The 13001-nt window shown below is 43.5% G+C and overlaps 1 protein-coding gene across 2 annotated transcripts in view; it reads right to left on the reverse strand.

Annotated features, from left to right (window-relative positions):
* The window catches only part of LOC129400000 (glutamic acid-rich protein-like), a 62162-nt gene extending 49751 nt beyond the window's left edge, over window positions 1–12411 (reverse strand). The window contains exon 1 of one of the 2 annotated variants that reach the window (XM_055122154.1): window positions 12275–12411. The gene's annotated coding sequence lies outside the window, so the exon portion shown is untranslated. Of the gene's footprint in view, window positions 1–12012; window positions 12127–12274 lie in introns of those variants that run through there. The other variant, XM_055122156.1, reaches the window with a different exon arrangement.
* Between the last annotated feature and the right edge of the window lie 590 nt (window positions 12412–13001).

A 13001-nucleotide genomic window follows, 5' to 3' on the forward strand; every position in this document is an offset into this window, starting at 1 on the left:
GCGCCATTGGTGGCACTTCTATGCAGTTTCCTTTCTCTCCTCTAAGCTACCAAGACCCTGAGCGGGTGAGTGAACAAGGGCACGAATAGAAATGATAACTTAATGGTCAAAGGTTGGGTGCTCATTTCGTATTCGTGATGCCTGTGGGGGTGGAGTTTTATGCATGAGCAATAACAGCATCATCACCACCGAATCTCCATTTAAAACTTCTTTAGAATAAAAGAATATTTTTAACACACACTTTCAAATATAGAGAAATTTTGATTTTTTTGTAAGACCTTCCCTGAAATGTACAGGTACCAGAGAGTTACTTCCAACAAGTTGAAGCTCTCTGCCAATTAATCTGGTCTCCCCAGCACCTCCAAGAGTAATTCTTGAGTACCAAACTAAGAGTAAACCCCCTCAACAGTTGCGTGTGTCCCCAACAAAAGCCCCCAAATGAAAACAAATCCAAAAAGGGCCTCATAAAAGTAAGAGATGTAGGTCAATGTTCTGGAGTGCATGCTTTTCAAACAGGAGTCCTGAATTTGAAACCTAGCACTTGCATGGGCCCAGAATCCTCACCCTGAGTGAACCTCAGTACTGAGCCAGGACTAGCTTCTGAACACTGCCAGCAGTTTCCCCCAGTAAAACAAAGTGTAAAAATAAAAGAATACAAAACTGGATCAGATTTGTTAGGGATCTGTTTCATGTGAAATTGGGTGTGATCCTAGGTATGGTACAAAAAGAAAAGAAAAGAAAACCTTTATAAAAAGGAACTAAAAATAAAACAACTTGTTCATTTCAATATAAATAAATGGTACACTATAACAGCATTCTTGAATATACCTAATTTTAAAAAACTCAGTTTTGGGGGTCATACAAGCCTCACACATGAAGGTTCCGGCAGAAGAACCCAGGTGTGTGGAAACCAGGACTGAAATCTTCAAGTCTGATCGGATCGGAACTGGACCTCCTCCACCCAGATCCCTCATTTTCCAGTAGCTTGGCCCCGATGCCATGCAATCCCATCATTGGCCAAGGTCCAGAGACTATAAAACAAAGCTCCTGGAAGCACACGGCCGCAGGACCTCTTATAGCCTAGTTCTTCCTCTTGGAGAAACTGGCAAGGTAGTGAGAGCATTCTGCCCACACGGCAGAGCCTGGAAAGCTCTCCATGGCATATTCTATATGCCACATGCAGTAACAATAATGGGTCTCATTCCCCTTACCCTGAAAGAGCCTCCAATGTGACACCACTGGGAAGAACAAGCAAAGAGAGGCTGCTAAAATCTCAGGGCTAAGACGATTTTAGACGTTACCGGTGCCCGCTCAAGCAAAGTGATGATCAAGGGGATGACAGTGACCCAAAAACTGAAAAAAGGGAACAAACTCAAGAATATTGCATGAGGCCAATATGACATTAATACCAAACTTAAGAACAGGCAGATTATAGAAATAAAGAGAAAATTAGAGAGCAAAAGGGCAATATCCAGAGTGAACATAAATGCAATTATCCTAAAAAATAAAACATTCAGTGGGCCGATTACAACATTATACTGAAAAGATCATGTATCCTGTCCAAATGGAGATCATCCCTGGGATTAAAAAGAAAGTTCAACAAAAGAATAATGATGAATATACTACTTAAACAGAAACAGAAAGCTAAAATTCACAGGATCATATAATACATTATGAATAATTTGAGGGCCAAGGAGAAAACTCAAAGTACTAAAGCAGCAGCCTTACATATACAGGTCCTTGTGTTTGGTCTCTGATAATGCAGGACTGCCAGGCACTGTCTATATTAGCCCTGATGTACCCCAGTATTGCTACAGAGTCCACCCCAAAATGAGAGAGCATTTGACAAAAATTGATATTAATTTTCAGTAAAAAATACTCAATAATTTGGGAACATAGAAAAGATATATCAACTAAGAGTCTCCACACATAACCAGTATACAGCAACAGTCATATTCAAAAGTGGAGAATAAAATGGCAAGTTCTGAAATCATACTTGAGGTTACACAAACGGGAAAAGGAAAAGGAATCAAGGATGGTGGGGTCCACTGAACTGAAAGGGAGGAGTTATTGGTACTTTGATGGGGGCCTGGTATTCTATGGTTCATTTAAGCAGGTGCAAAGTACACCTCTCAATACATATACAGTATTATCACTGTATCACTCTATCACTATCATCCCGTTGTTCATCGATTTGCTCGAGTGGGCGCCAATAATGTCTTCATTTGCCCCTGTCTCATTTTAGTGTAGCCCAATGGCATCTGCCAGCTATAGGTATATGAAGAGCATATTGTTGTTACTGTTTTTGGCATATCAAAATACATCAAGGGTAGTCTGTCAGGCTATGCCATGCGGGATACTCTCCATGACCATCCACTTATAAGCAAATTTCATGACTTCATCTTTCCTAACAGCTGTATTGTACTCCATTGTGTATATGTACCATCCTCAGTTGTTCCTCAGAAAGTCAAGTATCTAAAAACTGACTTAGCTTAAGAGATGAATGACCTACTATACAAAGAGAATTACAAAACTGTACCTGAAGCAATGCAAGAGGTCACGAGGAAATGGAAAAACATGCCCTGCTCATGGATTGGGAAGATTAACATCATAAAAATGGCAACACTCCTCAAATAATTGTACAGATTCAGTGCAGTCTTCATAAGGATATCCATGACATATTTTACATAAATTGATTAAATATTCCTGAAATCTGTATGGTACACACACACAGCACAAATAGCTAAAGTAGTCCTGGGGAAAAAGAAGATAGGAGGCATCACTTTACCTAACTTGAAACTTTACTACAAAGCAGAAGTTATTAAAATAGCACAGTCACTGGTTGAACTCCACAAGAAGAAAACTGCCAACCCAATCAAAAAATGGGATGATGAAATGAACAGAAATTTTCCCAAAGAAGAAATCCAAATGGCTCAGAGGCACATGAGAAAATGTTGAACATCACTAATCATCAGGGAGATGTAAATCAAAACAACAATGAGATATCATCTCACACCACAGAGACTGGCCCACATCCCAAAAAACAAAAACAACCTGTGTTGGCGTGGATGTGGGGAGAAAGGGACTCTTCTTCACTGCTAGTAGGAATGCCAACTGGTTCAGCCCTTTTGGAAAACAATATGGACGATTCTCAAAAAATTAGAAATTGAGCTTCCATTTTACCCAGCAATACCACTCTTGGGAATATATCCCGGAGAGGCAAAAAGGTATAGTAGAGATGGCATCTGCATTTCTATGTTCATTGCAGCAGTGTTTACAATAGCCAGAATCTGGAAAAAACCAGAGTGCCCAAAAACAGATGACTGGTTAAAGAAACTCTGGTACACATACACAATGGAATACTACGCAGCTGTTAGAAAGCATGAAGCCATGAAATTTGCATGTAAGTGGATCAACATGGAAAGTATGTTGAGTGAAATCAGTCAGAAAGAAAGAGACAGACATAGAAAGATTGCACTCATATGTGGAATATAATATAATTGAGAAGTGCACTTTTGCAGTGATGCAATTTCTGGCAGATATTTCTCTGGACTTAGTTACTAAAATACTAAAATACAGAAACCCAAAACCGTGAGGCCACTAGGTGCGGTCACTCGACCTCATACTTCTTCATTCTCAGCAATGGAAAACAAATTGTCAAATGCTTCCTTTTCAGCAGGTCTGACTTTAGGGGGGAGACTCTCCAAACAATAATAGTGAGTTTTGTTGACATATTGAATGCAATCAAAGTGAAAGTAAAGTGAAATTTATCAGTTACACAGGCAAGGGGGGGCTAGGGGTGTGGAGGTCTAGGGGTGTGGGGGGATGGGGTGGAGCTATACTGTGATTTTTGTTGGTGGAATATGTGCACTGGTGAAGGGATGGGTGTTCGAGCATTGTATAACTGAGACTTAAACCTGAAAACTTTGTAACTTTCCACATGGTGACTCAATAAAAAAATTTTAAAAAAGAAAAAAAATTAAAAAAATAATAAAATAGCATGGTACTGGAATAAAGACAGACCCTCATATCAATGGAATATATATGATCATTTAATATTTTATAACAAAACAAAAAGTATGAAATGAAGCAAGGAAAATCTCTTCCACAACTGCTATTAGGAAAACACCGGTCAACTACATGCAAAAAATTAACTCAGACCTCTTTCTCACATCATGCCTAAGACAAAACAAGATGGATTCAAGACTATGATATCTGACTCGAGCCCATAATGAACAGAGAGGAAAACATTGGTAGAACTCTCCTTGATATTGAATCTAAAGACATTTCTAATACCACTGACTAGGAATTGAAAGCAAACACAAGCAAATGAGACTAGATTAAACTAAGAAGCTGCTCTTCTTCAAAGGAAACCATGACCAGAATACAAAGTCAGCCCACAAAAAGGGAAAATTATTTACCCAACATTATCTGAAATGGTGTTAATATCCATGCTAAGCACTGGTAGAATTTTACAAGAAAAAAACATGCAACCGTATCAAAATGGGGGGGGAGAATATGAACAGAAAGTATCTCAAAGAAGAAATACAAATGGACAAAGAGAACATAAAAATGCTCTACATCATTAATTATCAGGGAGATGCAAATCAAAACAATGAGATATAATCTCATGCCACAGAGACTGGCACACACCAAAAAGAACAACCAGTGTTGGTGTGGATACAGAGATAAAGGGACTCTCATTTACTGCTGGTGGGAATGCCAACTGGTCCAGCCTTTCTGGAAAACAATATGAACATTCCTCATAAAATAGATATTTAGGGGCTGAAGCTATAGTAAAGCGGGTAGGGAATTTGCCTTACAGGCGGCCAACCTGGGTTCGATCTCAGCATCACATATGGTTACCCGAGCAATGCCAGGAGTAATTCCTGAGTGCAGAGCCAGGAGTAACCCCTGTGCATTGCCGGTGTGACCCAAAAGAAAAAAAATAGATATTTAGCTTCCATACGACTCAGCAATACTACTCCTGGGAATGTGTCAGAATGTGCAAAAACGCAATGTAGAAAAGCTATCTGCACTCCTAAGTTCATAGCGGCACTACTCACAGTAGCCAGAATATGGAAACAACCCAAGTGCCAGAGAGCAGACGACAGGCTAAAGAAACTGTGGTACATCTACACAATGGAACATTACTCAGCTGTTAGGGAAAATGGAGTTAAGTAATTTGTCATACCTGGATGGACATAGAAACAAGGATAGCAGGACTTGACCATAGTAGGAAGCTTGCTACAAAAGGGATGGGGTATGCTGTTAGGACAGAGAAGAAACCACTATGACAGTGATAGTTGAAATGATCATTCTGGACAAAAATTGAGTGCTGACAGGAGGTAAATGATATGCACATTACTCTTTTAACAACAGTATTGCAAACCACAGGGCCTGAACAGAAAATGGGGGGGGGGTAGAAAAATGAAAACTGTCTGCCATACAATACGTTGCAAGGGGCAGGGGGAGGCAGGCAGGAGGCAAACTGAGGACATTGGTTTCAGAAATGTGCACTGGTAAAGGCAGGAATGTTGGAACTTTGCATGAATGAATCTCAACAATGAACAACTTTGTATCTCTTACAGTGATTTAATAAAAAATAAATAAAAAGAAATGTTTTTGAACTCAGAGAAAAGTGAAAATTTGATGGAACTTACAGTCTCACTTTCACATGTGAAAAAGGAGTTAAAGCTAAAATTTAGTCATCTTTGTCTAATGTTATCATTGCAGATAAAATGTAATAAACAAGGACCAGTTAGATAGCAGAGGAGGCACTTGCACTGCTGTGCACAGTCCTCCTTTGAACCATGACACTATATGGTTCCCTAAGCACTGCCAGGAGCAACTCCTGAATAAAGAGCCTGGAGTAGTGCCATAGCATCTAATTGTCATCCAGCCCCCCGCCTCCCAAACGTTGCTCCGTTTAAAATGTAATAAAGCTTAAAATGCAAATACAGTTTCAGAGAGATGGTGCAGGGTTAAGATGCTTGCCCTGCAATTGGGACATCCTGGATTGATCTCCAGCACCACATATGATCCCCCGAGCACTTCAAGCAGTGAAAACTGAGCAAGAGTCAAAAGTAGCCAGGAACACCAATATGTCCCTAAACCTTCCCCTACCTGCAAGTTGGAGGAAGCATCTCGTGTAGATAATTTATCTTACCTGTATATGAAACTCTTGCATGAAAGGCAGGAGAATGAGAGAGAGAAATGATGGAAATAAAAGAAAAATACTAATAAATATAAGTAGAGATTAATGAAAGCATAACTGATAAAAAAAGCTACCATACTAAATGCAAATAGCTGTCCTTACAAACAACAGTGAAAGGGGTATGGTGCCATCAACAGGCCAATTTGTACGTTCGGGGCAAGTGCATCAGCAGTTTGATGGTACCTTCTTGATGAGGCTTCCTGACACCCCAAAATTGGCGCTAGGCCTTTGGCCATACCCCAAAAATTTGGGACCAATTTTACCAAGAAATTTAATGGCAAAAAGTTAGGTATGTAGGATCCGTGTCCACAAAACACCTCTGGCTCAGCTATACAAGCTCATTTATTGGCCTTATTTCAGAGACCCATAGATAAGTCTCGAAAGAGATCAAAAGCCACAGTTAATCTCAGACCCACACATGGCTGAACATATTGGGGTAAGTCAGAGAATAGAGGGCTGGCTTGGTGGCCCGCCCAAGCAGAGTCCCCAGCAGCTACTTGCTTCCACAATCCAAAATCACTGCCATACTCCCGACCTGACTCCACCGTCTCAGGACAGACCTCACCAAGGTACAATCTGTTGAAAATTCTGGTATGCGGGTTTTGTGACTAAAATCTCCAGGCTTTCACAGATTTGGGATGAGCTACCTCCCCCCACTTCCCAATACTCATGGAGCACTGGCAGTCACCCCCACGAACCAACTCCAGTGCCACCCTGTAAGCTCTACTCCCTGCCTTGCTTCAGAGACCCATAAATAAATCTCAAAAGAGATCAAAGCCGCAGACCCACACATGGCTGAACAGAACAGGGTAAATCGGATGGGGACGGGTTGGCCTGTGCTTGCCCAAGCAGAGCCCCTGGCAGCCACTTGCTTCCACAATTCAAAATTGCCACCATACCTATAGCCTGACTCCACCATCTCAGGATGGACATCATCAAGATATAATCTGCTGAAAATTTTGGTATGTGGGTTTTGTGACTGAAATCTCCAGACTTTCTTGGGATTGGGATGTTCTACCTCCCCCTACCTCCCTGCATTCCCAGAAGCCTCGGCAGTCAAATGCACACCCCAAATCTGCCACTCAATTGAAAAGCTACTCCAGCCTTATTATCCTGTTAAAAATACCGAATGCCCTGAACAAACACCATGACCTCTTAGCGCCTGTATTGCAAACCATAATGCATAAAAGGAAAAGGAGAGAGAGAGCAAGAAGGAAAGTACTTTCCATAGAGGGAGGCTGGGGGCAGGGGGTGGGTGGTTGGGGGATGATGGTGGGGAAACAGGTGACATTAGTGGTGGGAGGTGTGCAATGGTGGAGGGAGGGTGCTGAATCATTGTATGACTAAAACGCAATTATGAACAGCTTTGTAATGGTCTGTGTCACAGATATCCAATTAAAAATTTTTTTTAAAAAGTAATGTGGAGTTCATGCACAGCTCCATCAGCTTAATGAATGGCTGAATAGCTAGCAGTACTCCTACATTAAATAAAACAGTGACATAGACAACCCATGAGTTAGATTGATGAAGAAAAAAGTAATTTACAAATAATGCAATGAATGAAAAAGAGATATAAATACATTTCTAAAACAGAATTCCAAATTTTTTGAAAATTGCATTAAATTTTAAAATGTACTGAAAATAAAGATAATGCAACTACAGCTGTGTGAAAATTATATCCATTTTAATAAAAAATAACAACAGAAGAAAAATGAACCTTGATCTTCACCTTATCCCATACACAAAGATGAATAAAAGACGGATGTTCTATTATAATCACAACATTTGGGAAGCGATATTTATTCATTTGGGTGTGATTTCTTAGGTATCATGGATAAATATAGAGTATTAATGTTTTAGGTAAACACAATCAAAGTTTTAAAAACATAAATGCAAAGAACTAACATCACTTAAACAGACTGAATTAAGTGAAGAACTTCTGTACTCAGAGGAATAGCCCAGTGGGTTAGAACCCCTGACTTGGAACACACGATCTAGAGCTCTAAAGGGTGAGACTGGCAACTCTTCCCCCTTACATCCCTGGAACTCCAAACATTTCCCACAAACCCAAGTTCAAGTTGAGAGCACCACAGCAAGAGGAGGGGTGCAAGCAACCGTGACAAATAAATGTGTGAGCAGCCCACACAGATACATTTTGGGCCCAGTTATTACAATAGTGACATCAACAATAACGAGGCAGAGAAATAGTATACCAGGTAAGGCGCTTGTCTTGCACAGGGCTGATCAGGGTTCAGTGTTTTTCAGACCCCCTTTGTCCCAGACTGATCCCTGAAGTCGGAGTCAGGAATAATTAGTGAGCACAGACGTATGCAGTCCCAAAAATAAACAAGCAAGAACTCAGGAAAGGAAAGGGAGTACTTTCTTTTAAAGCAACAGATTCTGTCATCCAAAGATTCTGGTAACAACGCTAAAAGAAACCAGACACTGAAGGTCTTCATCATATGTTCACATGTCTAGGAAGCTGAATGTGAGACTCCTACACATTGATGAGATAAACAGAACCCAATAAAATATGGACTACAGAGTGAGCGGCTACACCCAAAAGGACATAGTCAAGTATCCTCTATACCTATAGATAGGTGGACTAAGTCATGGATCAGAGACATACCAATTTAAGCGATAATTTTATACCATTAACCATCATCAGAATGGCTAACCCAAGAGAATCTATACCATGTTTTTGTGGATAATGTGCAACTGGTGTTCTCATGCATTGCTCAAAAATGATGAGCAAATGGGCTCCTTTCTCAGTGCCTGAGTGGCCTTCACCATGGTCAAACACTGTGACAGTATGGCAAAATATAATGTCATTGCAGTCATGAATTTCTTTCATTGCATTTCCCATTGCCAAGAAGCAAAGGGCTAGAGATGTGGCTTAGCAGTAACACATGAGGCCTTGATTCACCCTTCGCAGCAGAAGAAAAAAGTGCTACTCATCGCACTTAAGTCCAAATAGCTTAAACTGTGCAAAAAGGCAAACCCAAAAACTTCTCCTGAAGGCTTAAATCCGTAACCACTCCCAGTACCAATTCTGTTTCATGCTGTAAAATAAGGACACAGAAACTACAAATCAATGCACCAGTAAATTTTGAAGAAAATAAATCATTGAACCTTATTGAGTGTCAGAGGGAAAAGAACAGCACTAAGAGGTAAATTCATTCTAGAATGAGCACGTAAAAGAACAGCCTCCATCCCTCCTGCTGAAATTGGGTATCTGCGATATATGTATATGTGTGTATATATATATATATGCATATATATCTGCAACCCTAATCCCCAAAAATTTAGGTCATGAGGGTCCGCCAAGATTTTCAGGAATGGGATCAGCACCCCTGTAAAAAGAGGCCAGAGAGGATGGCCAGGTTTGTAACTCAGGAAGAGAACACAATTTGCCTTGCTATGTTTGAGGCTCTGGCCTTATGTAGTATGCCATTTAAAAAAATTTCACTGTCACTGTCACTGTCATCCCATTGCTCATTGATTTGCTCGAGTGGGTACTCACACATTTAAAAAGTATTATAGGTGAGGCTGAATAGCTAGTATCTAATATAATTTCAGAAAAGAGGTCACGATGTCACCTGCCTGCAATCTGAAGAGGTTTCTCAGGAGATGGGACCCTGTCACTCAGCTTGCACTTGCAGCCCTCAGAAGCAAAGGGAACACATTTCTGTTGTGCAGAAGCTCCCTGCTGAAAAATCCATTTTTTTTCATTTTGAGATTACACTATGAGATGCTTGGGGGTCTGCTCCTTAGGGTGCATGGGAGATCCTGGGTGCATGAAAAAATAACTCAGAGCTTCCATATGCAAAGCATCTACTCAGCCTTTGAGCTCTTTATAAGGCATTTCTTTTTTATTTATTTATATAGCTCTTTATTCATTTTCTATGATTTGTTAAACTTCAAGAAGGTCACTCTGCCCAAGAGATCCCAATGTTCTCTGAGACTGACCAGTCATGAAAGAGCCACCTCAGCTCCTTACCCGAGGCAAGAAATGTTCAACAGAGAAGCCTTGAGGAGTCCAGAATCTGCAGATGGCATCTGCTTTCTGGCTGCCAGGCTGAGCATTCAAAGTACATCGTTCTACCTGTCCCTGCTAATTCTTCTGTCCAGGGGGCAGTAGTGCCATTCTCATGGAATAAAATAGACTCCTAGGGGGTATCGTAGCCAAGGCCAATGTTGGGACTAATAGGAGTGGAGCAACGCCAAGGTTAATGTCTTGAGGGTAACAAGAAAAGACTCCGTGACAGGAAAGTGGCTCCAGGGTAAACACAGGACAGCATATGGGGATGGCATGTTCTATCATTGCACCGCATGGTGTCCCATCTCTGCGGGGAGGAACTCTGAGAACCGAGCAGAAAATCATGCTGGATAGGGCAATGAAAAGCAAAAGAGTAAAAGGAGGAAGAGAAAGACAAAAAGAACTGGAGGAAGAAACATAGAATAGTGGAAACAGTGGATAGTGGATAGGGTGCTCACTACACTAGCAAATCCAGGTTCTATCCCAGAGAGTAGGGTCTCCTGGAGCCTGCCAGGAGTGATCTCTGAGTACAGATTCATGAATAAGCCCTGAGCATATACATCGAGTGTGGCAAAAATGAAAAGGAAAGGAAGGGGCGGGGCAGGGTGCAGGGGTGGGGGGGAAGAAAGGCAGGAAGAAGGGAAAAGCTCCCCAAGGCTGAACCCAAAGGAAAATCAGAAGACCCTAGAGAGGGGCTTGCACCCTGGATCACTCCTCAATGCATCCTCAGTCCCTGCATCTGACAGTGTAGACCCCTTCAAAGCAGATGCTGTGCTCCCCAGGAGATGCCCCCTCCCCCCACTAAAGAACTGGGCCCCAGTGAAAGAGGCCTTTTCCAGACTGAACCCAACCAACATGGCTGGAGCCTGCTTCGCTGGGGATTTGCCCCCCGCACAACCCTTTGCTAAAACTAAGCCTCCAGCACCTGAACAGAGAGGCCACAGACTAATGGCTGGCTCAACAAGGTGCTGAGGTCTAGCACCCCAGAAAGGATCCTCCCTCCAAATGGGGGCCAAGAACACAAAAGCAACCAGAGGGCCTTTAAAGACTTTTGAAGCACCCCAGTCCAGAGGAAGTAGCAAGCCCCTAGGACTCTTGCTTCCGCTTCCCCCACTCGCCTCACCCTTTTAGGCTGAGGTCCAACCCCCCAAGATCTTTCTCTTTAAGAGACCCCCAAGTCCTCAGGCTGAGCTTAAGTATCACAAAAGCCCTCTGCAGCTTAGAACCAGCACCCCAGGGTACCCCATCTTCATTCCCAACCCTGAACATGTGTGACCTACATCACAGGACCCCTTAAGTGAGGTTCTATGCTGGTGGAAGATGCCAGAAACACCCCACGGGGTAAGCACAGTGCCCCAAGTGCAGTGCACGTAGCAGTGAGAAAGCAGCCCCTTGGGTGTACAGAGACAGTGTCTGTGAGACCACGCCCCCCTCCCCTGAATCGGTGCCCCGCCTCCCCCCCCCCCGACTCCCCCAGTGCCCTAGAGCCGGACTGCTTAGCATAGCAGCATACGCAGCGGGCCCGCAGGAAAACTGACGTATACCTGCTGGGGGGTCCACACCTCGGGGCGAATAACTGAAGCGGTTCAGCCTGCGTGGACCACAAACTCTTGCCCCCTTTCCCTGCCCCGGCGGAAGATGGGGACCCCACGTGAACGCACCCACCACAACAACCATCAACGCGAAGCGCCCCACACGACGCGAACCCTGACCCGCGGGGGGGCAGGGGAGGGGCGCCTTACTGAAGCGTACTCACAGGACACCCACAGACGTGGAAGCTGCGCCTCACCCGAGCAGCCTTCTAGAAGCGCGCTCTAGGGGAGGCAGTGGGAGTGGCCGACGGCCAGAGGGGGCGCCCCACAGTGTCCGGCGGTTGCTAGGGACCCCCCCCCCCCGCCCCACGCCAGAAGCTGCGCGCGCACAGCAGGTGCTGATCGGGCTGCACACCCCCACCCCAGCATCTTGAACGTCGTGGAGCTTTAGGGGCTGGCGAGCCTGCACGCGGCCCCGCCACTTGCCGTTCTCGCTCGCGGGCCCCCTTTCCAGGCGGAATTCGGAAGCCGCTAGCGCCTGATTAAAAGGGTTTCCCAGCGGAGCCCGTGTTCTTGCCGTGGCCAGCTGCGTGAGATGATGGCACGTCCACCGCGTGATCAGGGAGGGCGGAAGAGGGGCCCTCCCCCACCCCCACGAGCGCATGGAGTTCCTTTGGCTTGGCTAACTGCGCCACAGGCGCTGTGGGTGTTTGTGCGCCGTGCGCACTGCCTTCGAAGGCTCTCCCGTGCACTTGCCGTTCTTCCCTCTAATGTACAAGACCCGGACAGGGTGACTGAACAAAGAGAGAATAGAAATGATGGCTTAATGGTCTAAGGTTGGGAGTTCATTTCGAGTCTGTGATGGCTGTATGGATGGAATTTTGTGCCGGAGAAATGAATAATAATTGCATTCTGGACCACCTAATCTCAATAAAAATGTCCTAAAATTTAAAAAATTTAAATCAAAGATATTTAAAATCAAGGATTTTTTGACATTTTTTAGTAGTGCCCTCCCCCAAATGTACAGGGACTAGAGAGCTAATAAACAGAAAAGGCATCTGTCTTCAACTAGCACAAGGAATTTGGTCTCCTGAGCACTGCCAAGAGTGATTCCTGAGAACTGAACCGGGAGTAAATTCTGAGCACCAAAAATCTAGACCGAGTTTTTCCCACAAGCACTACATATATATTCCCCCAGAGCAAGAGTCAAACA

Source organism: Sorex araneus, chromosome X, assembly GCF_027595985.1.
Source record: "Sorex araneus isolate mSorAra2 chromosome X, mSorAra2.pri, whole genome shotgun sequence".
Lineage (NCBI taxonomy): Eukaryota > Metazoa > Chordata > Mammalia > Eulipotyphla > Soricidae > Sorex > Sorex araneus.